The sequence below is a fragment of the Eubalaena glacialis genome, chromosome X (assembly GCF_028564815.1).
Source record: "Eubalaena glacialis isolate mEubGla1 chromosome X, mEubGla1.1.hap2.+ XY, whole genome shotgun sequence".
Lineage (NCBI taxonomy): Eukaryota > Metazoa > Chordata > Mammalia > Artiodactyla > Balaenidae > Eubalaena > Eubalaena glacialis.
In genome coordinates this window covers 46,619,964-46,647,577 of record NC_083736.1, presented here as the reverse complement: position 1 = coordinate 46,647,577, position 27,614 = coordinate 46,619,964, and the positions used below count along the sequence as shown (strand labels likewise).

The 27,614-nt window shown below is 37.5% G+C and overlaps 1 protein-coding gene across 1 annotated transcript in view; it reads right to left on the bottom strand.

The window, feature by feature from the left end:
• MAGED1 (MAGE family member D1) overlaps positions 1-25,995 on the bottom strand; it is a 70,351-nt gene extending 44,356 nt beyond the window's left edge. The window contains exon 1 of the mRNA XM_061178535.1: positions 25,946-25,995. The gene's annotated coding sequence lies outside the window, so the exon portion shown is untranslated. The remainder of the gene's footprint in view (positions 1-25,945) is intronic.
• Between the last annotated feature and the right edge of the window lie 1,619 nt (positions 25,996-27,614).

Below are 27,614 nucleotides of genomic sequence, written 5' to 3'. Positions count from 1 at the left end.
TGTGGAAAAGAAAGGAACAAGCCAGCTCCCTCCTTGGAGATGGCTAAAGATGGTTGTTCAAGGATCCTCCGAAGACACAGGGTCATCTAAGCCACTACCCCAGTCTTCATATTCTGCTACCCATAGATGCTAATTATCTCTGATCACTTCCTGGTTCTGGTTCTTGACCCTTGAGTTTGAGGAAGAGTTAACTGAGTCAGAGCCCACCCACAGAACCCCTGGCTAATTGCTAAGATCAATTGTTTGGACCATCCAAGAAAGAGGAGCACTGTAGGATGCTAACCCAGCCGTCTTCATTCTCAAATGGCCTCAAAGGCTGAGCAACCACACTCAATTCTAGGGCCCAATTCTTGGGCCTAGAAATTCTGGAAAAGACAGGACCAAACCAAGGTTCTCCTACTGAAGCAGCTAAGGGCAACTGTTCCAGGAGAAATGTGAAATAGTAACCAAGACCCCCATATCCACAGCAAATCACAAGTCCTGGCTATCCCTGATCATCTCTGAGCCATAGTTTTCTGGCCTCAACACTGGGGGAGAAAAGAACCAAGGTATGTATCCTCATATACTTTTAGTGGGAGTTAAAATTGATGCAATCCTTTTGAAAATCAATTTCCCATTATCTAGTAAAGCTGAAAATATGCATAAACTAATACCAGATAATCCCTCTCCCAGATATATATCTTAGAGAAACTCAAGCACATGTGGAACAGGAGACATATATAAGAACAGCAGTACCGTTCACAATACCCAAAAACTGAAAGCAATCCAAATGTCCATAAACAGTAGAATGTATAGACAGATGTGTGTGTGCACACGTGTCTGTATACACAGGCAAAGAAATGATTACCATAAAAGGCAAGTCAGGATAAATGGTTACCTCTGGGAGAGAAACAGGGATAAGACGAGGCTTCTGGATAACTTGCAATGCTCTATATTTGGTCCTGGAAGGTTCTTTTATGGGTGTTTACTTTATAATTATTCATTTTAGTGTACATTTACATTTCATGCAACTTTTGGTATTTTTGTTATATTGCACAATTCGAAAAACATTAAAAAAAAAAAAGAAAAGAAAGAATTCGGGCCTCCTTATGGAACTCTCTTAAAGCATCCCCTAAGAGCACGTGTTCTCAACCTTTCTGAGATAAGGAATGACATAAAAAGCATCCACCCCTCTGTAAAAGCTATGGGGACTGGTTATCCACATTCATTTACAATAGGATTCTTGGAAAGGGAAGCCTGGGCAGGCCAGGGTCTTACCAGCAGTGCCATTTCCCTTAAAGTTGCTAAGGGCAGTTGTTCAAGTCCCTCCAGGTACAGGAATCAGTGAATAGAATACTATCTTAGCTCCCCTTACATTCAAGATTTTACCACCAGTCCTTTCTTGGCCCTGGTTATTGGCAAAAATAAAAAATAAAATAAGGTTTGTGAAGTAACGACAAAGTTGAAACAAAGCCAGGACTATCCAAGGGATCTGCTGCAAAGCTGGTTAAGAGCAACTACTTACGCTGGCCATTTCTGCTTCCATTCCCTAACTCTTCCTCCCTTCTGTAAAAATCCCCACTCCTTTGTCATGCCATGTGCCTCTTAGCTACACTCACCCCTTCTTCCACAAAAGAGCATCTTTCTCACCTTCCTCTCTACTCTTACACCCTAAACCTTTCCTACTATCTTTGATGATCTCATGGCTAACTTGTCCATCACCCCAGCTTCACAGTTCCTTGACCTCCTCTACTCCAACTCACCCACCCATGGAACCTTCTCATCATCCAGAACTACTTTCCCTCTGAAATCTTAAGCTCCTATATCTTACTTTGACCATGATTTCTTGTCTGCCATTCCACCTCTATCTAACATCCACTCTTTGAGCTTTGAAATCTCCACACAGCTTCACTGACACCCACCCACATATTCACACAGCTTCTCCTCTGGTTCTACAGAATCCTCCTGAGAACACACTTTTTCCTGATGATACTAAATCCCATGGTCTATAACCTGAACTTATCTCATCGGTAACCTCAATAATCTACTTAGCCCCTCAAACCTCCCACCACCCAAAATCATCATCACACATTCACAAGTCTAAAATCAAACCCAATGTTTGCCTTCCTTGCTCCCACTTTTTGGCAGCCGAACACACCTGGAAAAAAGGACAAGACTAAAAACATTTTATTTCCAGCTCAGAGAGGTGTTCATTACTGCCCATCAATCTTCTCTCATTCCCCAAAGAAGGGTGCAACCTTCTTCCTCTTTCCTCTGGCTCCTGGTCATCCCCTCTCACACTCCAGAATGCCCTTACTGCCTTATTCAGAGAGACTATATTGGGGCAAGAAAAAAACTCCCTTAATCTCTTGCCTTTCCAAAACCTCACAAACAAGCCTTTCTGACCCTCTTTAACTCTGATATCAGAAGTGATGCCCTTTCTCTTGTTCATGGCCAGTCCTTCCACGTATTCTCTATACCACATCTTTTCCACATTTGCTTCTCCAGTTACCCCCTTTCTCGTCTGTGTTTTCAATAACCTCTGTTTTTATTAGCTCCTCCTCTGCAGAACATATACACATGCTCAAATCTCTCATCCTAAAAATATACATATACCATTTGTTATCTATTCTACTTTTCACAGACAAGAGTCTTGACACAGTAGTCTACATTCACTTCATCAACACTTTCACCAATTACACTACTGGCCTGCTGTATTTTAGCCTTCATCAATGCACTGATCCATACACGCTCACTGCCCTGGTTTCCCCTAAATCCTTAACCTAACAGAACCCTCTCAAATCCACATGTTATATATCCATGTAGATAAATTTCACATTTTATATTTTTAAAAGTTTAAGATAGTAGTTTTAAAAAAGAAGTGCAATACATGTTCATTAGTGTACAACAGTGCCTGGCACAGAGAAACACATAAAAGGAGATAAGCATCTTCAATCATCATTCCACCGTCCCAGAGATAACTGTTAAAGCTACATTCTAACCTCTGGGAGAAGCTGAAAAAAAATCACCTCACTCCCCCTCATACCCTTAAATCCCAGGAAGGCGAGGAGGAAGAGGAATTCTCAGATTACTCAAGGATACACAACTGGGCCTCGGTGCCAACTGGTGGAGCTTTGAAAAGGAAGAGCACAATAGGCAAAAGTTTTGGTGTGGCTGTTAAAGAAAAAATTATTCTGACACTTGTTAAAATGGTAAGAAAGACTTTATTGAGGACTATTGTGATAGGTGTCAAGACTATTACTATAGGGGAGAGAGATTGGACTCAACTCTGAGTACAGTAAAGACAGCTGGGGATATATAGCCAAGGAGCTATAGAAAATTACTAAAAGGAAACGTCAAGACCAAGGTGATGGTTGCTAAACTGACTTGGGATTCTCGCTGAAGGCAGACCAGAGGGTTGAAATATCAAGCAAGGGTTGGGGGATTCTGGCTAAATTGAATTAGCAGGATCCTTTCTAAAACTGAGCTAAGCAGGCCAAAGACAATGCCCAAGGATGAGGTTTAGTTGAAAAGAGGGCTCAAAGGAACATGACTAAAGTTTGGTCAAGGAGACAGTTTTTGCTAGCCCTTTCCCACTCTTCAGCTTTCCTTGGGGGATGTTTCTCCACTGAAATATTCTCTATTTTAGACCTGTGGCAATGAGACGGCCCCTGGATATACATGAGCAAACAGAATTACAGACACACAACACTACATCCATGTATATGCACAGATCTATTTTGTATATATTATATATTATTCTATACATGTGTGTGGTATGTGGGAAACTTATGTGTATGTATATATGTATATACATTATATATTATGTGTTTTATACATAACCTGTTGTATACAACCGTATATATGATATATATAACCTATTGTGTGTGTATATGTAACCTATGGTATGTATATTATAACCTATTGTAACACACACACACACACACACACAATTCTCCCACATATCACACACACATCTACAGTACACTGTAACATGACATTATCTCTCTCCTGACAGTTACACCTCTCTCCTCCTTACCATTCTCATACTGCCCCACTCCCATTCACCACCCAATGCATCATCAGTACATCACAGGGGTGATTATATATCTCATCTGCTTAAGACAACTGCATTACTTCTCCCTCATACCCTTCAGAATGAAATCCCAGTTCTCTGACCTGACCTCTGGGGCTCTCAATGTCCTGGCCCCCATCCATGTCTCCAGTTTTGTCTTTCCTCCCCTACATAAAATTTATGTTCCACTTATAACTAACTACATACATACCTCTCCTTGAATACATCAAGATCCCACTGCCTCTTCCAGCTTCCTCTGACTGGAACACCCTTCATGGCTCCTCCACCTTCATACTTCTTCTACTCATCCAATATCAACCATTATCTCCCCTTTCCAAAGCATTTTCAGATGCCCACTCTGTGCTCCCACAGACTGTCAATCCCACTTGCCTATGTCCACCATAGTACTGATCACAATCTTTAGACATTGCCTGTTTATTTACTCATATCCCCACAATAATGAATCTTCATCAAGGACTGGAAACCAGTCAGATTTACCTTCACATCTCCTGCACTGAACATAAGACCATATACCTGGTTGTAAGTGTTCCATACATTTTTGCTGAATGAATGAGTACATAAACAAATAAAAGTCATGCTCAGCAAATTTTCAATGGAATGCTGATGGAGTCATTCAAATGTGTTCAAAATAGTGAGGAAAATGGCATAAAAAAAGGTCAGGCAGCAGGACTAAAAAAAAAAACAAATCACCTGAGAATTCACATCTAGTTTTCTAAGTACCAATCCCTACTGAAAGAATACACAATTCCTTGCAAAATGACTGATTCCAGGGCTGGAGCAGGGAGTATACATGATGAGCTGAAAATATATCAGAGAGCAGTGAAGTCAAGATCTAATGAAATCATGTGAAAATGACACAGGAACCAAACAAAAAGGACTCGTAATTTCTAAAAAGGCACAATTTATACAACCAAGACTACTCTACCCAGCAAGGATCTCATTCAGATTCGACGGATAAATTAAAAACTTTACAGACAAACAAAAGCTAACAGAATTCAGCACCACCAAACCAGCTTTACAACAAATGCTAAAGGAACTTCCCTAAGAGTGAAACACAAGAGAAGAAAAAAGACGTATAAAAACAAACCCAAAACAATTAAGAAAATGGTAATAAGAATATACATATTAATAATTACCTTAAGTGTAAATGGATAAAATGCTCCAACCAAAAGACACAGACGGGCTGAATGGATACAAAAACAAGACCCGTATGTATGCTGTCTACAAGAGACCCACTTCAGACCTAGGGACACATACAGACTGAAACTAAGGGGAGGGAAAAAGCTATTCCATGCAAATGGAAATCAAAAGAAAGCTGGAGTAGCAATACTCATATCAGACAAAATAGAGTTTAAAATGAAGACTGTTACAAGAGACAAAGAAGGACACTACATAATGATCACAGGATCAATCCAAAAAGAATATATAAAAATTGTAAATATTTATGCACCCAACATAGGAGAACCTCAATACATAAGGCAAATGCTAACAACCATAAAAGGGGAAATCGACAGTAACACAATAATAGCGGGAGACTTTAACACCCCACTTACACCAATGGACAGATCATCCAGACAGAAAATTAATAAGGAAACACAAGCCTTAAATGACACATTAGACCACATAGACTTAATTGATATTAATAGGACATTCCATCCGAAAGCAGCAGAATACACTTTCTTCTCAACTGCACACAGAACATCCTCCAGCACAGATCACATCTTGAGCCACAAATCAAGCCTTGGTAAATTTAAGAAAACTGAAATCGTATCAAGCATCTTTTCTGACCATAACGCTATGAGATTAGAAATCAATTACAGGGAAAAAATAATTGTAAAAAAAAAAACACATGGAGGCTAAACAATATGCTACTAAATAACCAGGAGATCACTGAAAAAATCAAAGAGGAAATCAAAAAATACCTAGAAACAAATGACAATGAAAACATGACGACCCAAAACCTATGGGATGCAGCAAAAGCAGTTCTAACATAGAACTTTATAGCAATCCACGCCTACCTCAGGAAACAAGAAAAATCTCAAATAAACAACCTACTGACCTCCCTGATGGCACAGTGGTTAAGAATCTGCCTGCCAATGCAGGGGACACAGGTTTGATCCCTGGTCCAGGAAGATCCCACATGCCGTGGAGCAACAAAGCCCGTGTGCCACAACTACTGAGCCTGTGTGTTAGAGCCCGTGAGCAACAAAGACTGAGCCTGTGTGCCACAACTACTGAAGCCCGTGGGCCTAGAGCCGGTGCTCTGCAATAAAGAGAACCCACTGCAATGAGAAGCCCGCGCACTGCAACGAAGAGTATTCCTCGCTCACCGCAACTAGAGAAAGCCTGCACACAGCAATGAACACCCAAAACAGTCAAAAAAAAAAATTCTTCCAACAAACAAAACTCCACGACCAGACAGCTTCACAGGAGAATTCTATCAAACATTTAGAGATGAGCTAACACGTATCCTTCTCAAACTCTGCTAAAAATTGCAGAAGGAGGAATACTCCCAAACTCATTCTATGAGGCACCATCACCCTGATACCAAAACCAAACAAAGATATCACAAAAAAAGAAAATTACAAGCCAATATCACTGATGAACATAGATGCAAAAATCCTCAACAAAATATTAGCAAACAAAATCCAACAACACATTAAAAGGATCATACTCCATGATCAAGAGGGATTTATCCAGGGATGCAAGGATTCTTCAACATATGGCAATCAATGTGATAAAACCATATTAACAAACTGAAGAATAAAAACCATATGATCACCTCATTAGATGCAGAAAAAGCTTCTGACAAAATTCAACACCCATTTATGATAATAACTCTCCAGAAAGTGGGCATAGAGGGACCCTACGTCAACATAACAAAGGCCATATATGACAAAAGCACAGCAAACATTATGCTGAATGGTGAAAAACTGAAAGCGTTTCCTCTAAGTTCAGGAGCAAACCAAGGATGTCTCTCCACTCTCACCACTAATATTCAACATACTCTTGGAAAGCCTAGCCACACATTCAAAGAAGAAAAAGAAATAAAAGGAATCCAAATTGGAAAAGAAGTAAAACTATCACTGTTAGCAGGTGACATGAAACTATCCATAGACAATCCTAAAGATGCCACCAGAAAACTACTAGAGCTAATCAATGAATTTGGTAAAGTCACGGGATACAAAATTAATGCGCAGAAATCTCTTGCACTCCTATACACTAACATTGAAAGATCAGAAGGAAAAATTAAGGAAAAAAATCCCACTTGCCATTGAAACAAAAAGAAAAAAAATACCTAGGAATAAACCTACCTAAGGAGGCAAAAGACCTGTATGCAGAAAACTATAAGATACTGATGAAAGAAATCAAAGATGACACAAAGAGATGGAGAGATATACCATGTTCTTGGATGGGAAGAATCAATATTGAAAAAATGATGATCAAGTGGGGTTTATCCGAGGAATGCAAGGATTCTTCAATATACGCAAATCAATCAATGTGATACACATATTAACAAATTGAAGGAGAAAAACCACATGATCATCTCAATAGATGCAGAAAAAGCTTTTGAAAAAAATCAACACCCATTTATGATAAAAACCTTCCAGAAACTAGGCATAGAGGGAACTAATCTCAACATAAATAAGATCATATGTGACAAACCCACAGCCAACATCGTTCTCAATGTTGGAAAACTGAAACCATTTCCTCTAAGATAAGGAACAAGACGAGGTGGTCCACTCTCACCATTATTATTCAACATAGTTTTGGAAGTTTTAGCCACAGCAATCAGAGAAGAAAAAGAAATAAAAGGAATCCAGATCGAAAAAGAAGAAGTAAAGCTGTCACTGTTTGCAGATGACATGATACTATACATAGAGAATCCTAAAGATGCTACCAGAAAACTGCTAGAGCTAATCAATGAATTTGGTAAAGTAGCAGGATACAAAATTAATGCACAGGATTCTCTTGCATTCCTATACACTAATGATGAAAAATCTGAAAGAGAAATTAAGGAAACACTCCCGTTTACCATTGCAACAAAAAGAATAAAATACCTAGGAATAAACCTACCTAAGGAGACAAAAGACCTGTATGCAGAAAACTATAAGACACTGATGAAAGAAATTAAAGATGATACAAACAGATGGAGAGATATACCATGTTCTTGGATTGGAAAAATCAACATTATGAAAATGACTATACTACCTAAAGCAATCTATGGATGCAATGCAATCCCTATCAAACTACCAATGGCATTTTTCACAGAAGTAGAACATAAAATTTCACAGTTTGTATGGAAATACAAAATACCCTGAATAGCCAAAGCAATCTTGAGAAATAAAAACAGAGCTGGAGGAATCAGGCTCCCTGACTTCAGACTATACTACAAAGCTACAGTAATCAACAGTATGGTACTGGCACAAAAACAGAAATATAAATCAATGGAAAAGGATAGAAAGCCCAGAGATAAACCCAGGCACATATGGTCACCTTATTTTGATAAAAGAGGCAAGAATATACAATGGAGAAAAGACAGCCTCTTCAATAAGTGGTGCTGAGGAAACTGGACAGCTACATGTAAAAGAATGAAATTAGAACACTCCCTAACACCATACACAAAAATAAACTCAAAATGGATTAAAGACCTAAATGTAAGGCCAGACACTGTAAAACTCTTAGAGGAAAACATAGGCAGAACACTCTATGACATAAATCACAACAAGATTCTTTTGGACCCACCTCCTAGACAAATGGAAATAAAAACAAAAATAAACAAATGGGACCTAGTGAAACTTAAAAGCTTTTGCATAGCAAAGGAAACCATAAACGAGACAAAAGGCAACCCTCAGAATGGGAGAAAATATTTGCAAACGAAGCAAGTGACAAAGGATTAATCTCCAAAATATACAAGCAGCTCATGCAGCTCAATATCAAAAAAACAAACAACCCAATCCAAAAATGGAAAAAGACCTAAACAGACATTTCTCCAAAGAAGATATACAGATTGCCAACACATGAAAGGATGCTCAACATCAATAATCATTAGAGAAATGTAAATCAAAACTACAAAGAGGTATCACCTCACATCACTCAGAATAGCCATTATAAAAAAATCTACAGACAATAAATGCTGGAGAGGGTGTGGAGAAAAGGGAACCCTCTTGCACTGTTGGTGGGAATGTAAATTGATACAGCCGCTACGGAAAACAGTATGGAGGTTCCTTAAGAAACTAAAAATAGAACTACCATACGACCCAGCAATCCCACTACTGGGCATATACGTTGAGAGAACCATAATTCAAAAAGAGACATGTACCACAATGTTCATTGCAGCTCTATTTACAATAGCCAGGACAGGGAAGCAACCTATGTGTTCATCGACAGATTAATGCATAAAGAAGATATGGCACATATATACAATGGAATATTACTCAGCCATAAAAAGAAACGAAATTGAGTTATTTGTAGTGAGGTGGATGGACCTAGAGACTGTCATACAGAGTGAAGTAAGTCAGAAAAAGAAAAACAAATACCGTATGGTAACACACGTATATGGAATCTCAAAAAAAAAAAATGGTCCTCAAATACCTAGGGGCAGGACAGGAAAAACGACGCAGACATAGAGAATGGACTTGAGGACACAGGGAGGGTGAAGGGTAAGCTGGGAGGAAGTGAGAGAGTGGCATGGACTTATATATGCTACGAAATGTAAAATAGATAGCTAGTGGGAAGCAGCCACATAGCACAGGGAGATCGGCTCGGTGCTTTGTGACCACCTAGAGGGGTGGGATATGGCGGGTGGGAGGGAGAAGCAAGAGGGAGGAGAGATGGGGATATCTGTATATGTATAGCTGATTCACTTTGTTATAAAGCAGAAACTAACACACCATTGTAAACAATTATACTCCAATAAAGGTGTTAAAAAAAATAACTGAGAAAGTGACTACCCTATTCATAGTAATCTACAGATTCAATGCAATCCCTATCAAATTACTAATGGCATTTTTCAAAGAACTAGAACAGAAAATTTTACACTTTGTATGGAAACACAAAAGAAGCCGAATAGCCAAAGCAATTTTGTGAAAGAAAAATAGAGCCAGAGGAATCAGGATCGCTGACTTCAGACTATACTACAAAGCTACAGTAATCAAGACAGTATGGTATTGGCATAAAAAAACAAATATAGACGAATGGAACAGGATAGAAAGCCCAGAGATAAACCCACACACCTATGGTCACCTAATCTATGACAAAGGACGTAGGAATACACAATGGAGAAAAGACAGCCTCTTCAACAAGTGGTGCTGGGAAAACTGGACAGCTACATATAAAACAATGAAATTAGAAAACTCCCTAACATCTTACACAAAAATAAACTCAAAATGGATTAAAGACCTGAATGTAAGGCCAGACACTGTAAAACTCTTAGCAGAAAACATAGGCAAACACTGCTTGATGTAAAATGCAACAATATCTTTTTTGACCCACCACCTAGAGTAATGAAAATAAAAATAAAAATAAACAAATGGGACCTAATTAAACTTAAAAGCTTTTGCACAGCAACAGAAACCATAAATAGGACAAATGGACAACCCTCAGAATGGGAGAAAATATTTGCAAACAAAGCAACTTACAAAGGATTAATCTCCAAAATATACAAACAGCTCATGCAGCTAAATACCAAAATAAAAACCAACCAAATCAAAAAATGGGCAGAAGACATAAATAGACATTTCTCCAAAGAAGACATACAGATGGTCAACAAACACATGACAAGTTGCTCAACATCATTAAGTATTAGAGAAATGCAAATCAAAACTACACTGAGGTATCATCTCACACCAGTCAGAATGGCCATCATCAAAAAATATCTACAAACAATAAATGCTGGAGAGGGTGTGGAGAAAAGGGAACCTTGCACTGTTGGTGGGAATGTAAATTGATACAGCCACTATGGAGAACAGTCTGGAGGTTCCTTAAAAAACTAAAAAATAGAACTAACATATGACCCAGCAATCCCACTACTGGGCATATACCCAGAGAAAAGCCATAACTCAAAAAATACATGCACCCCAATGTTCATTGCAGCACTATTTACAATAGCCAGGACATGGAAGCAATCTAAATGTCCATCAACAGAGGAATGGATAAAGAAGATGTGGTATGTATATACAATGGAATATTACTGAGCCATAAAAAGGAGTAAATTGGGTCACTTGTAGAGATATGGATGGACCTAGAGATTGTCATACAGAGTGAAGTAAGTCTGAAGGAGAAAAACAAATATCGTATATTTATGGGGAATCGAGAAAGATGGTATAGATGATCTTATTTGCAAAGGAGAAATAGAGACACAGATGTAGAGGACAAATGTATTGACACCAAGGGGGGTGTGAGATGAACTGGGAGATTGGGATTGACATATATACACTGTTGACACTATGTATAAAATAGGTAACTAATAAGAACCTACTGTATAGCTCAGGGAACTCTACTCAATGCTCTGTGGTAACCTAAATGGGAAGGAAATCCAAAAGAGAGGGGATATATGTATACGTACAGCTGATTCACTTTGCTGTACAGTAGAAGCTAAGACACATTGTAAAGCAACTATACTCCAATAAAAATTAATTTAAGAAAATAAATAAATAGGACTTCCCTGGTGGCGCAGTTGTTAAGAATCCGCCTGACAATGCAGGAGACACGGGTTTGATCCCTGGTCCAGGAAGATCCCACATGCTGCAGAGCAACTGAGGCCGTGTGCCATGACTACTGAGCCTGCTCTCTAGAGCCCATGAGCCACAACTGCTGAGCCCACATGCCACAACTACTGATACCCGCGTGCCTAGAGCCCATGCTCCGCAACAAGAGAAGCCAGTGCAATAAGAAGCCTATGCGCCAAAACGAAGAGTAGCCCCCGACTCGCTGCAACTAGAGAAAGCCCAAGTGCAGCAATGAAGACCCAACACAGCCAAATAAATAAAATAAATAAAAATATAATTAAAAAATAAAAATAAAAAAAATTTTAAATAAAATGGCACAATTTGAGCATCAAAAAAAATCATAATGCTACAAATAATCAGTACTGGAGAGGGTGTGGAGAAAAGGGAACCCTCCTATACAGTTGGTGGGAATGTAAATTGGTGCAGCCACTATGGAAAATAGTACAGAGGTTCCTTAAAAAACTAAAAATAGAACTAACCTATGATCCAGCAATCCCACTCCTGGGCATGTATCTGGAAAAGACGAAAACTCTAATTCAAAAAAATATATGCATGCCAATGCTTATATCAGCACTATTTACAATAGCCAAGACATGGAAGCAACCCAAGTGCCCATCAACAGACTACTGGCTTAAGAGATGTGGTATTTATATACAATGGAATACTGCTCAGACTTAAGAAATGAAATATTGCCACCGGAACATGGATGGACCTAAAGAATATCATACTAAGTGAAGTAAGTCAGGCAGAGAAAGACAAATATCATATGATATCACTTATAGGTGGAATCTAAAAAATAATACAAATGAATCTATTTACAAAACAGAAACAGGGCTTCCCTGGTGGCACAGTGGTTAAGAATCCACCTGCCAATGCAGGGGATACGGGTTTGAGCCCTGGTCCGGGAAGATCCCACATGCTGTGGAGCAACTAAGCCCGTGTGCCACAACTACTGAGCCTGTGCTCTAGAGCCCGCGAGCCACAACTACTGAAGCCCACATGCCTAGAGCCCATGCTCCCCAACAAGAGAAGCCACCGCAATGAGAAACCCGCGCACCGCAACGAAGAGTAGCCCCCACTCGCCCAACTAAAGCCCACACTCAGCAACAAAGATCCAATGCAGCCAAAAATAAAAATAAAAATAAATAAATTAAAAAAAACAGAAACAGACTCACAGACATAGAAAACAAACTTATAATTACCACAGGGGAAAGGGGGGGGAGGAGGGATAAATTAGGAGTATGGGATTAATAGATACACACTACTATATATAAAATAGATAAGTAACAAGGATTTACTGTATAGCACAGAGAACTATATTCAATATCTTGTAATAACCTATAATGGAAAATAATCTGAATAAAAATGTAACTGAATCACTTTGCTGTACATGAAACTAACACAATATTGTAAACCAACTACAGTAAAAAAACATTTTTTAATCACAATGGATACACATTAAATACACACAAATCCATGAATTCCTAATGATATTAAACAATGAAGGTCTCTAGCAAACCAATTCTCTGAAAATTAATAAATGATAAAAAAGTATTTATCCTTTTGTTTTTTAACGTTAACTCATTTTTTAACTGAAGTATAGTTAATTTACAATATTGTGTTAGTTTCAAGTGTATGGCAAAGCGATTCATTTACACACACATATGTGTAAGTGTATATATATATATATATATTATATACATAATTTTTCAGATTCTTTTCCATTATAGGTTTTTATAAGATATTGAGTATGGTTCCCTGTGCTATACAGTAGGTCCTTGTTGTTTACCTATTTTATATATAGTAGTATGCATACATTAATCCCAAACTCCTAATTTATCTCTCCCTCCCCCCAACCCTGCTATCCCCTTTGGTAACCATAAGTTAGTTTTCTATGTCTGTGAGTCTATTTCTGTTTGTAAATCTTGACTTTCTTTTCATGAAACATATTTCAGGATGAAAAAGATACCTGGTAAGGAAAAGGTCTCCTTTATAAAATAATCCCAGCGAACAAATGCAGAATGAGTGCTAGAATTAGACCACTATTTTCCAACCACTACTGAAATAATGAATTAGACAATTATCTTCAATGGCTGCTAAAATCAACAGGAGAGAGGGTGGTAGGAAATGCTACAATGGAGGTATCAGGCTGAGATCACCTGCAAACACAAATCAATCCTAGCATCAGTTAAAAAGATAAAATGACACATGATGAAATGCAAAAGTGCATAACACTGCCTGAAATTATTCTTTCCCTTAAAAAATAATTAAACTGAATCTATTCAAGCCTCTAGCTCTAAATGCCAGTGAACAGGAAACATGGGTAGGGGGAAACACAATAAAAACCACCTCAAAGAAGCAATCATCTAAATCCATTTGTCAATCAGACAAATGATTTCGTTTCTCCAATAAATCAATGGTCTTTAAAATTGGGGGGGGGGGAGGGGTGTATAGAGGATTTACAGGAAAGGAGACTCAAGAGAAAAACATCCAGTAGCAATAAATGGCCTTTGGATATATACTTAACAGAGCTACTGTAAATAGACATTTTTAAGACAATCATGGAAATTTGAATATGGACAGAGCATTAGATAATATAAAGAATTATTGTTAATCTTATTAGGTAAATATAATGGCCTAGTGGTTCCTTATATAACGCACCTATGAGTTAGGGATACAGAATGAGTTATTTATCTGTGCAATGACAGGATGTCTGGGATTGCTTTAATATGTCCCAGTGAAAAAAGTGGGTGAGGAGAAAAGATCAAACAAAATTGGCAAAATAGTATTAATTGTTGAAGCTTAGGAATAGAGTCAGGCACGGTTTTTGCGTGTGTGTGTGTGTTTTACTATTTTCTACTTTAAATCTATTTGAAAATTTCAACAATAAAAAAAAACACAAGCCAATGTGAAAGAGTTCCAACTGGCTCCTTCCAAACTCGACAGTTTGAGCAATAGAAGAAATAATGACTGCAATGAATTGAAAAGTACTAAATATATAACAAGTTTAATAAAATATAGAAAATGATGACAATAAAATCTTAAGAAATATAAAAACACGTTAGGACACTGCATCGTCACCCCTGACCTCTCCCACACTCTCCGTCTGCCAGCAATGGAGGGTGTGGGCCCCACGCTCCAGCGCCATCCATTTTCAGGGCTAGTTGATTCGGCAGCCGTGTGGCTGACAAGGTCTTGGTGCTCTGGCCTGGTGTCAGGCCTAAGCCTCTGAGGTGGGAGAGCCGAGTTCAGGACATTAGACCACCAAAATCCTCCCGGCTCCATGTAATATCAATCAGCAAGAGCTCTCCCAGAGATCTCTGTCTCAAAGCTAAGACCCAGCTCCATCCAACGGCCAGCAAATGCCAGTGCTGGACGCCCCATACCAAACAACTAGCAAGACAGGAACACAACCACAACCATTAGCAGAGAGGCTGCCTAAAATCATACTAAGTTCACAGACTCCCCAAAACACACCACCGGACGCAACACTGCCCACCAGAAAGACAAGATCCAGCCGCCCCCACAAGAACAAAGGCACTAGTCCCATCCACCAGGAAGCCTACACAAGCCACTGAACCAACCTCACCCACTGCGGGCAGACACCAAAAACAACGTGAACTACGAACCTGCAGCATGCAAAAAGAAGACCCCAAACACAGTAAGTTAAGTAAAATGAGAAGACAAAGAAACACACAGCACATGAAGGAGCAAGGTAAAAACCCACCAGACCAAACAAATGAAGAGGAAATAGGCATTCTACCTGAAAAAGAATTCAAGAAATGATAGTAAAAATAATCCAAAATCTTGGAAATAGAATGGAGAAAATACAAGAAACGTTTAACAAGGACCTAGGAGAACTGAAGAGTAAACAAACAATGATGAACAACACAATAAATGAAATTAAAAATTCTCTAGAAGGAATCAATAGCAGAATAACTGAGGCAGAAGAAAGGATAAGTGACCTGGAAGATAAAATAGTGGAAATAACAATGGCAGAGCAGAATAAAGAAAAAAGAATGAAAAGAATTGAGGACAGTCTCAGAGACCTCTGGGACAACATTAAATACACCAACATTTGAATTATAGGGGTCCCAGAAGAAGAAGAGAAAACGAAAGGGACTGAGAAAATATTTGAAGAGATTATAGTTGAAAACTTCCCTAATATGGGAAAGGAAATAGGCAATCAAGTCCAGGAAGCGCAAAGAGTCCCATAGAGGATAAATTCAGGAGAAACACGCCAAAACACATATTAATCAAACTATCAAAAATTAAACACAAAGAAAAAATATTCAAAGCAGCAAGGGAAAAGCAACAAATAACATACAAGGGAACCCCCATAAAGTTAACAGCTGATCTTACAGTAGAAACTCTGTAAGCCAGAAGGGACTAGCAGGACATATTTAAAGTGATGAAAGGGAAAAAACTACAACCAAGATTACTCTACCCAGCAAGGATCTCATTCAGATTTGACGGTTAAATTAAAACCTTTACAGACAGGCAAAGGTTAAGAGATTTCAGCACCACCAAACCAGCTTTACAACAAATGCTAAAGGAACTTCTCTAGGCAGGAAACACAAGAGAAGAAAAAGACATACAAAAACAAACACAAAACAATGAAGAAAATGGTAATAGGAACATACATATCAATAATTACCTTAAATTAAAATGGATTAAATGCTCCTGTCAAAAGACACAGACTGGCTGAATTGATACAAAAACAAGACCCGCATATATGCTGTCTACAAGCGACCCACTTCAGACCTAGGGACACATACAGACTGAAACTAAGGGGAGGGAAAAAGATATTCCATGCAAATGGAAATCAAAAAGAAGCTGGAGGAGCAATTCTTATATCAGACAAAATAGACTTTAAAATAAAGACAACTACAAGAGACAAACAAGGACACTACATAATGATCAAAGGATCAATCCAAAATGATATAACACTTGTAAGTATTTATGCACCCAACATAGGAGCACCTCAATACATAAGGCAAATGCTAACAACCATAAAAGGGGAAATCGACAGTAACACAATAATAGTAGGGGATTTAACACCCCACTTTCACCAATGGACAGATCATCCAAAATGAAAATAAATAAGGAAACACAAGCTTTAAATAACACATGAAGCAAGATGGATTTAATTGATATTTATAGGACATTCAATCCAAAAACAACAGAATACACATTCTTCTCAAGTGCTCATGCAACATTCTCCAGGATAGATCATATCTTGGGTCACAAATCAAGCCTTGGTAAATTTAAGAAAATTGAAATCGTATCAAGTATCTTTTCTGACCACAACGCAATGAGACTAGATACCAATTACAGGAAAAAATCTGAAAAATTACAAACACATGGAGGCTAAACAATACACTACTAAATAACCAGGAGATCACTGAAGAAATCAAAGAGGAAATCAAAAAATACCTAGAAACAAATGACAATGAAAACACGACGACCCAAAACCTATGGGATGCAGCAAAAGCAGTTCTAAGAGGGAAGTTTATACCAATACAATCCTACCTCAAGAAACTACGAACATCTCAAATAAACAACCTAATCTTACACCTAAAGCAATTAGAGAAAGAAGAAAAAAACCCCCAAAAGTTAGCAGAAAGAAAGAAATCATAAAGACCAGATCAGACATAAATGAAAAAGAAATGAAGGAAATGATAGCAAAGATCAATAAAACTAAAATCTGGTTCTTAAAGAAGATAAACAAAATTGATAAACGATTAGCCAGACTCATCAAGAAAAAAAGGGAGAAGACTCAAATCAACAGAATTAGAAATGAAAAAGGAAAAGTAACAACTGACACTGCCGAAATACAAAGGATCATGAGAGATTACTACAAGCAACTAAATGCCAATAAAATGGACAACCTGGAAGAAATGGACAAATTCTTAGAAAAGCACAACGTTCTGAGACTGAACCAGGAAGAAATAGAAAATATAAACAGACCAATCACAAGCACTGAAATTGAGATTGTGATTAAAAATCTTCCAACAAACAAAAAACCAGGACCAGATGGCTTCACAGGCGAATTCTATCAAACATTTAGAGAAGAGCTAACACCTATAATTCCTCCAAAATATAGCAGAGGGAGGAAAACTCCTAAAACAAACAAAGATGTCACAAAAAACGAAAACTACAGGCCAATATCACTGATGAACATAGATGCAAAAATCCTCAACAAAATACTAGCAAACAGAATCCAACAGCACCTTAAAAGAATCGTACACCATAATCAAGTGGGGTTTATCCCAGGAATGCAAGGATTCTTCAATATATACAAATGAATCAATGCGATACACCACATTAACAAATTGAAGGATAAAAACCATATGATCATCTGAATAGATGAAGAAAAAGCTTTTGACAAAATTCAACACCCATTTACTATAAAAAGCCCCCAGAAAGTAGGCATAGAGGGAACTTATCTCAACATAATAAAGGCCATATATTACAAACCCACAGCCAACATCATTCTCAATGGTGAAAAACTGAAACCATTTCCTGTAACATCAGGAACAACACAAGGTTGTCCACTCTCACCACTATTATTCAACATAGTTTTGGAAGTTTTAGCCACAGCAATCAGAGAAGAAAAAGAAATAAAAGGAATCCAAATCAGAAAAGAAGAAGTAAAGCTGTCACTGTTTGCAGATGACATGATACTATACATAGAGAATCCTAAAGATGCTACTAGAAAACTACTACAGCTAATAAATGAATTTGGTAAAGCAGCAGGATACAAAACTAATGCACAGAAATCTCTTGCATTCCTATACAGTAATGATGAAAAATCTGAAAGAGAAATTAAAGAAACACTCCCATTTATCACTGCAACAAAAAGAATAAAATACCTAAGAATAAACCTACCTAAGGAGACAAAAGACCTGTATGCAGAAAACTATAAGACACTGGTGAAAGAAATTAAAGACGATACAAACAGATGGAGAGATATACCATGTTTTTGGATTGGAAGAATCAACATTGTGAAACCGACTATACTACCCAAAGCAATCTATAGAATCAGTGCAATCCCTATCAAACTACCAACGGCACTTTTCACAGAACTAGAACAAAAAATTTCACGATTAGTATGGAAACACAAAAGACCCCGAATAGCCAAAGCAATCTTGAGAAAGAAAAACGGAGCTGGAGAAGTCAGGCTCCCTGACTTCAGACTATACTACAAAGCTACAGTAATCAAGACAATATGGTACTGGCATAAAAACAGAAATAGAGATCAATGGAACAGGATAGAAAGCCCAGAGATAAACCCACGCACATATGGTCACCTTATTTTTGATAAAGGAGGCAAGAATATACCATGGAGAAAAGACAGCCTCTTCAATAAGTGGTGCTGGGAAAACTGGACAGCTACATGTGAAAGAATGAAATTAGAATACTCCCTAACAACATATACAAAAATAAACTCAAAATGGATTAAAGACCTAAATGTAAGGCCAGACACTATCAAACTCTTAGAGGAAAACATAGGCAGAACACTCTATGACATAAATCACAGCAAGATCCTTTCTGACGCACCTCCTAGAGAAATGGAAATAAAAACAAAAATAAACAAATGGGACCTAATGGAACTTAAAAGCTTTTGCACAGCAAAGGAAACTATAAAGAAGACCAAAAGACAACCCTCAGAATGGGAGAAAATATTTGCAAACGAAGCAACTGACAAAGGATTAATCTCCAAAACATACAAGCAGCTCATGCAGCTCAATATCAAAAAAACAAACAAGCCAATCCAAAAATGGGCAGAAAACCTAAATAGACATTTCTCCAAAGAAGATATACAGATTGCCAACAAACACATGAAAGGATGCTCAGCATCACTAATCATTAGAGAAATGCAAATCAAAACTACAATGAGGTATCATCTCACACCGGTCAGAATGGCCATCATCAAAAAATCTACAAACAATAAATGCTGGAGAGGCTGTGGAGAAAAGCGAACCCTCTTGCACTGTTGGTAGGAATGTAAATTGATACAGCCACTATGGAGAACAGTATGGAAGTTCCTTAAAAAATAAAAATAGAACTACCATATGACCCAGTAATCCCACTACTGGGCATATACCCTGAGAAAACCATAATTCAAAAAGAGTCATGTACCACAATGTTCATTGCAGCACTATTTACAATAGCCAGGACATGGAAGCAACCTAAGTGTCCTCTGACATGTGAATGGATAAAGATGTGGCACATATATACAATGGAATATTACTCAGCCATAATAAGAAACGAAATTGAGTTATTTGTAGTGAGGTGGATGGATGTAGAGTCTGTCATACAGAGTGAAGTAAGTCAGAAAGAAAAAACAAATACCATATGCTAACACATGTATATGGAATCTAAAAAAAAAAATGGTTCTCATGAAACTAGGGGCAGGACAGGAATAAAGACGCAGAAGTACAGAATGGACTTGATGACACGGGGAGGGGGAAGGGTAAGCTGGGACGAAGTGAGAGAGCAGCACTGATATATATACACTACCAAATGTATAATAGATAGATAGTGGGAAGCAGCTGCACAGCACAGGGAGATCAGCTCGCTGTTTTGTGACCGCCTAGAGGGGTGGGATAGGGAAGGTGGGAGGGAGATGCAAAAGGGAGGGGATATGGGGATATATGTATACATATAGCTGATACACTTTGTTATACAGCAGAAACTAACACAACATTGTAAAGCAATTATACTCCAATAAAGATGTTAAAAAAAAAAAACACGTTACGTTGGCTGATGGTTTTAAATACCAAGTATAAAATAGTTGTGGGGAAAACATTAATTTGAAAATGGAGTAGGTAGGTACTAGATGATATTAGGGAATGATTGTTAATTTTTCTTTGTGAGATAATGGCAATTAAATTATTTACAAAATGTTCCTAATATTAGGAGATGAACACTGAGATATTTATGGGGAAAGTGCCATATGTGCTCTTCAAACTGATCTATTAAAGTGGTATCTCAATCATAATGCCAAGAAGGATTTTTGTGAAAATTGACAAGCTGATTCTACAATCTATATTGGAATTCAAAAGGCCAAGAATAACCAAAGCATTATTGAAGAAAAAGAGCTAAACTGCAGGACTTACTGACCATATATAAGATACATTATAAAGTTACATTAATTATGACAGTGGTACTCATACAAGAATAGAGAAACCAAAATGAACAGAATCCAGAAACAAACCCTCACATATAACCTAACCATTTGATTTATGAAAAAGGTGATGACACTATAGGAGGGAAAGGATGATCTTTTCAATAAGTGGTATTGGATTGACTGTATGTCCGTTTCAACAACAACAAAACAATGGGCCTTTACCCATATCCATAACTCATACTGGCAACATACAATAAAATGAATATCAAATGAATTGGAAATATAAATGAGATTAAACAATAACACCACATAGAAAAATATCTTCATGACCTTGGGAAAGGCAAAGATTTCTTAACCAGGACAAACAAGCACTACTCATGAAGGGGAAAAATTATAAATTGAACAATATTAAAATTGAGATACAGGCATATCTTGTTTTAGTGCGCCTCACAGATATTGCATTTTTTACAAATTAAAGGTTTGTGGCAACCCTGCGTTGTCAGATGATGTTTAACTTTTTTTAGTAATAAAGTATCTTTTAATTAAGGTATGTACACTATTTTTTAGACAATGCTATTGCACACTTACTATACTACAGCATAGTGTAAAATTAACTTTTATATGTACTTGGGAACCAAAAATTTCATATGACTTGCTTTATTGTGATATTCACTTTATTGCAATGGTCTAGAACCAAACCAAGTTATGCCTGTATTCAGTTCATCAAAAGACAGCATTAAGAGACTGAAAATGCAAGCAACTGAGATTTGCAATAGATCTAACAAAGTATTCACATCCTTAATATAGAAAGATCTCCTACAAATCAATAAGAAAAGGATAGTCCAAGAGAAAAAGTGGTCAAAAGACTTGAACAGGCACCTCAAAAAAAAGATACCCAGGCCAACAAACATGAAAAGACATATTTATCACCAGAGATATGCAAATTAAAACCACAACGAGGTACCATTAATAACCACTAGAATGGCTACTTTTTTTTTCCTTAGAAAGACAACACAATGACAAGTGTTGGCAATATTCTAGAGCAAATGGAACTCTTAAAATTTTCTATTAGGAGTTTTTTAGTACAACCAATTTGGAAAACCAATTGGCAGTATCTACTAAAGCTAATCTTATCCATAACCTATGATTCATCAGTTCTACTCTTAGGTGTATGCTCAACAGAAAGCTGTACATATTATCACCAAAAGACATGTTCTAGAATGTTTACAGTACTATTTGCAGGCCAAATACGTAAAAAACCAAAATGCCCATCAATTGCGGTATATTCACAATGGAATACACAGCAATAAGAATGAAGGAATTACTACTATACCCAATAACTTGGATCAATCTCAAAAACAAAATCTTAAGCCAAAGAAGTCAAACACCAAAAAATACATACTATACTATTATATTTTTATAGAGTCCAAAAACAGGCAAAATTATTATACAGTGATAGAAGCCAAAATGTGATTAATTTGGAGTTTAGTTTGTGACTGGTAGGGAATACATTCAAGGGATTTCAAATACTGATCATTTTCTATTTTTTTAAATGAAGTATAGTTGACTTACAATATTATATTAGTTTCAGGTGTACAGCATAGTGACTCAATATTTTTATAGATTATACTCCATTAAAAATTATTACAAGATTATGGCTATAATTCCCTGTGCTATACAACATATCTTCCTTGCTTATCTATTTTATACATAGTAGTTTGTTATCTGTTAATCCCATACCTGTAATTTGCCCCTCTCCCTTCTGGTAACCACTAGTTTGTTTTCTATATCTCTGAGTCTGTTTCTGTTTGGCTATATACATTCATTTGTATTATTTTTTAGATTCCACATATAAGTGATACCATAACGTATTCGTCTTTCTGTCTCACTTATTTCACTAAGCATAATATTCTCCAGGTCCATACACAGTGCTGCAAATGGCAGAATTTCATTCTTTTTTATGGCTGAGTAATATTCCATTGTATATATACAGCACATCTTTATCCATTCATCTGTTGATGGATACTTGAGTTGCTTCCATATCCTGGCTATTGTAATTAGTGGTGCTATGGACACTGGGGTGCATGCATCTTTTCGAACTACTGTTTTCATTTTTTCTGGATATATACCCAGGAGTGGAATTGATAGATCATATGGTAGGTTACACAGGGGTGAAAATGCTTTGAGCTGTACACTTATATGTGCACCTTTCTGCATGTATTTAAGTTTACTTAAAAATAATGCCTGCAAATCTCAAATGGTTCAGCCAAAATAGATCAAAAAATAGATGAAACATTATACTTCAATTTTAAAAAATTGGATGGATGAATAGTGAGCAAGTCAGTGAATAAGTGAGCTAATATGGCAAAAGTTAACAACTGTTGAATCTAGGTTCAGAGTATAAAAGTATTCATTGTACTCTTCTTTCAACTTACGCTTGTTTAAATATTTTATTAAAAAATATTCAAGTAAAAAGAGTAATCACACCTCTCAGTTCTTAATATTTATAACTAGGAAGTAAATCAAGCACCTGATATAATCTGACTTGTGAAAGGAAACTTACAAAATGAAATTTTTATACCCAGACTATTTCTAATAAAATAAAATATTCTGCGTATTTTCTATTTCTCATTAATGAAAAGAGACAGAGGAAGAGAGGACCAGGCCAGGACTGAGTGTCTGACAGACTTTAACTCCATTAACTCCATTACCAAGTTACTATCCACCTGAGTCCTGGTTTTATTAGTTAGCAAGTTACTAACTTGGTTTTATTAGTTAGCAAGTTACTATCCACCTGAGTCTTGGTTTTATCATCAGGAAAATGACAATGATGATACTGACTTTAGAGAGTGGTTTTGAACATTAATTAGGGAGCCACTAAATTCATTTCAATTTACCATACCAAACATTTATGGGCAACATATTATGAACACACAGTGATAAGAGCAGTGAGAGAGGAAAGCAAGTATGCTGTAGGACAACACACAATGCACCACAAATAAACAGATTGAGGAAGAGGTGAGGATAGAGACAGAGATATGTCTTCCTAGAGGGGCTGGTAACTGACAATTCACTTAAATGGTAGGAAGAAGCTAGCCAAGCAGAAGAGAATATGGGGAATTTACGTGGACAGATTAGATCATCTGAGTATGCAGAGTGGTGCATTAATGCTATGCAGTAAAGTGACCACAAGCAGAGGGGAGGAGAGGGAATGTTGGAAGCAGAGTGACCAACAAATGCAGAGACACTGTCATAGATATACCCTATTTTTCCACTAATAACTGTACAGTTTGTGCTCTCTCTTCCTTTAGGTTTCTGCTCAAATGTCACGATACCAGGGAGGCCTTCCTGACCATCCTATCTAACATAGTACAGCCTCCCCATCACAACCTATTATATATTTATTATATATTCACTTATTGTCTCTCGAGTAGTTTAAAGGACTTTGTTCTTGTTTTTATTTTCCACTGTTGTATCCTCAGTGCTTAAAACACTGTCTGGCATATAACAGCTATTCAATAAAAAAACTCTTGAATGAATGGATGGATGGATGCACACCCAATGGGTTAAAGCCAGTGTGATATTTAAATGCTGTGTAATTATGATTTGAATAGAGAATAAATAGACATCAGCAATACCCTTTGAAAAAGTTCCTAAGTGTTTTGGTGTCATGAAACCTCAGTCTCCTTGTTAAAGAACTAAAAATTATACCTGGCCTAGAAAAAAGAATCATCTCTTATTTTGGCAAGCCTAACACATTAGCTACAGGAGGAAAAGGGAATAAGTTGCTTGGAGATCGCTGGTTAAATTCCTCTTTAGAGCCTGAAAAATCCCTGACACTCACTATAAATTTAATGATCATTTCCTCTCCCTTGGGTAAAGAATTGAAATAATAACTTGTGATAATGAATATTCTCGCAAGACAAATTACACATGATAAATGGAGCAGAAAAATATATTTCACATTGCAACAAATGAAAAAAAAAAAAGTTCCTACTGCACCAAATAGATAATACATGCGAAGCTCCTAGAAAAAAATCTTTGTCTGAAAATTCTGCCAACTTGCTCTTCAATGTTGCTACTGGACACCAGAAAAAGATTTACATAATAAACCGAACTCATATGAAACGATAAATTTGTGATTGGATGTCATATCTGTCAACCATTTCTGCTCTGTGAGAAATTCTAAAGGGGATGGGAAAGCTTCCACCCTCTAAAGCTGACACCAAATTATAGGCAAAATCCACTATGTTTGCCACTCTAAAAATTTGGGGATTCAATTGTATACCAAAATTTTTTTAAATGTCATGAGTGGAGGGCTGAAACCAGTGCAATACCTGATATGTGATTTCGTTTTGGGTAAAAAATAAATAAATAAAAGGACATAATTTGAACAAGTTCCTATGTCTCTGAGAGCGCTAAAATTTCTGCTCCTTTTCTTATTTTTAAAAAGAACAAAAAACAGCCTTGCCCTTGAAATTGAAGTCACGTCTGATTTTAGAAAGTATATAATTCACCGGCCTCTGCAGGAGTGGCACCGAAGAGATCAGAAGTCTTCAGGGGGAGTAAAATACTGGGGTCGAAAGTAAAAAGAAGGAAGAATGTAGGTTCAGAGTGGAGGAAGGAGGTAGCAAAAGTTCTGAGGCTAAGAGGGGGGCGGGGTGGAAGGTGGGAGTAAGAGGTAGGAAAGAAATCGGTGGTAGAGGGAATGACCCAAGCTCATAAAGATTGGTTAGAGGATTCGGGATAAAGAGGAGAAGTGAAGAATAATCAGGGATAAAAGGACCACGAGAGTCAGAAGGGGGAGGGGATGACGGCCAGCCATCTCTCGAGGCGTAAGAGAGAGGAGAGAGTGAGCGATCGGAACCACAAGCGTCAGAAACATCCTTCAATGTACCCTGGGGATAAATTCTTTCCACCTCGTGTTGAAGCAAGGAGGAAACCGTCCCTGAGGTGTCTGCGGACTCACTTGTGAAAATTACCAGTCCCTTTCTTTACACTCACCTTGATGAAGAACGCCGCGACGCGACGATGGCGTGACCGGAAGTGCTATTTTCTTTTGTTTGGAGGAAGCTTTAGCCCGGGCAGCCACACCCTCCCCCCGCCTTCACTCCAGACAACTTCCTGTGCCTCTCTAGCAAGCTCTCGAAATACTGTATCTCAATGGTTCTCTCACCAGATGGGAACCCGGATAGTGACGTCAAATGTCTGGAAGAGGGAATCAGTAACTTTTTACAAATCCTAGCCCTAGTCATCCCAGGAACTGCAGCATCTCCGCCAAACTCTACGTATCCAATTTGTCACCTCGCCTTCCTGATTCAGACTTTCAAATACCTCCCTTACCCTTAGTCCCTTAACTCTCGGATGTCTACAGTTACGTATTTACGATACTGATTTACTGCTTCCTGGCATTAAAAAAATAATAATAAATTCATGTTTATTAGTGGCATACTTCGATTTCAAGATTTTTTAAAATTCTTAATCTGAATCATTTTTGTCTTGGAATGGTATTCAGAGAGTTACGTGCCATACTCAAATTTCCAAATAAATAAAAGTGAACTCATTTAGAAAGCGTTCTTGTATACTTGTATACTCCCCCCGAAAATGAAGACAATGATAATTTGACAAAAAGTTTCAATAATAAGAATAATCCTTACTCTGGTTAAAAGTTCAATATTGAGTTAACTATTGTCATTACCACCAGAAAGCTCTTCTGGGCCCAAAATCTGTACCCCAGGCCTCCTCTTTTGTGGTTATTTTCAATAAATCCACAAGTGTACCAAACACTATTCTATACCCAGAGGCATCACACTAGAAGCCCACAGCCTAGGGGCTAAAGGCGACATTTAAACACATAAGAGTATAGCATAAAATAGGTGATTATAAATGTTTGTGGAATGAGTAAATGACCAAAATGTGGTCAAGGCAATGACGGGGGCTGGCACAAGGTCCTTACTTTTGCTAGTATTTGTATAGTTCATTTCAACATTTGACTCATATTTTGTCATTCAACCAACAGATTTTGAACAACCACTCAGTGTAAGGTTCTGTTCCTGATATTGTCCATATGAAGAAGAATAAGACATAGTCCTGGATTTCAAGACCCTCCAACCAGTGCGGGAAATGAACACATAAACAACTAGCAGCACTATAATGTGACAATAATAATCAGTAAAGAGAAGACAGTGTTGCAACTATGGCTATCCAATTGACTGGTGAATACTAAAAACCTAAAATAGACCTTATCTCCTAGAGGGTGCTCAATAAAGGCTGGTTTAATGTTGAATAAATGATTGAATGGATGAATGAAAAGGAAGAATGACAGTGGATTTGAAGTGTGGTGTGAAAGAAGCAGTGATGAGAGATGAAGCCTGGATGTAAGAAGAGACCAGACAAAGAAGGACCTTGCATGCCATGTTATGGAGTTTGAGCTTATTATGAGGAAAACAGAAAGCCAAAAATGAATTTTAAGCAAGAAAGCATTTAGTCAAGATGGTTTTCTGGGGACTCTAGTCTGCCATCTTCTCCATCTGCTGGCTTTCCAAATAAAGTCTCTATCTCTTGCCTCAACAACAACAACAACAAAAAGCATCTAGTAATGTTTCAAACCAAAATATAGAAAATGGGTTGTACCAGTGCAACCTGGAGGCAGAGAGGTTGGTTTAGAGGCTAT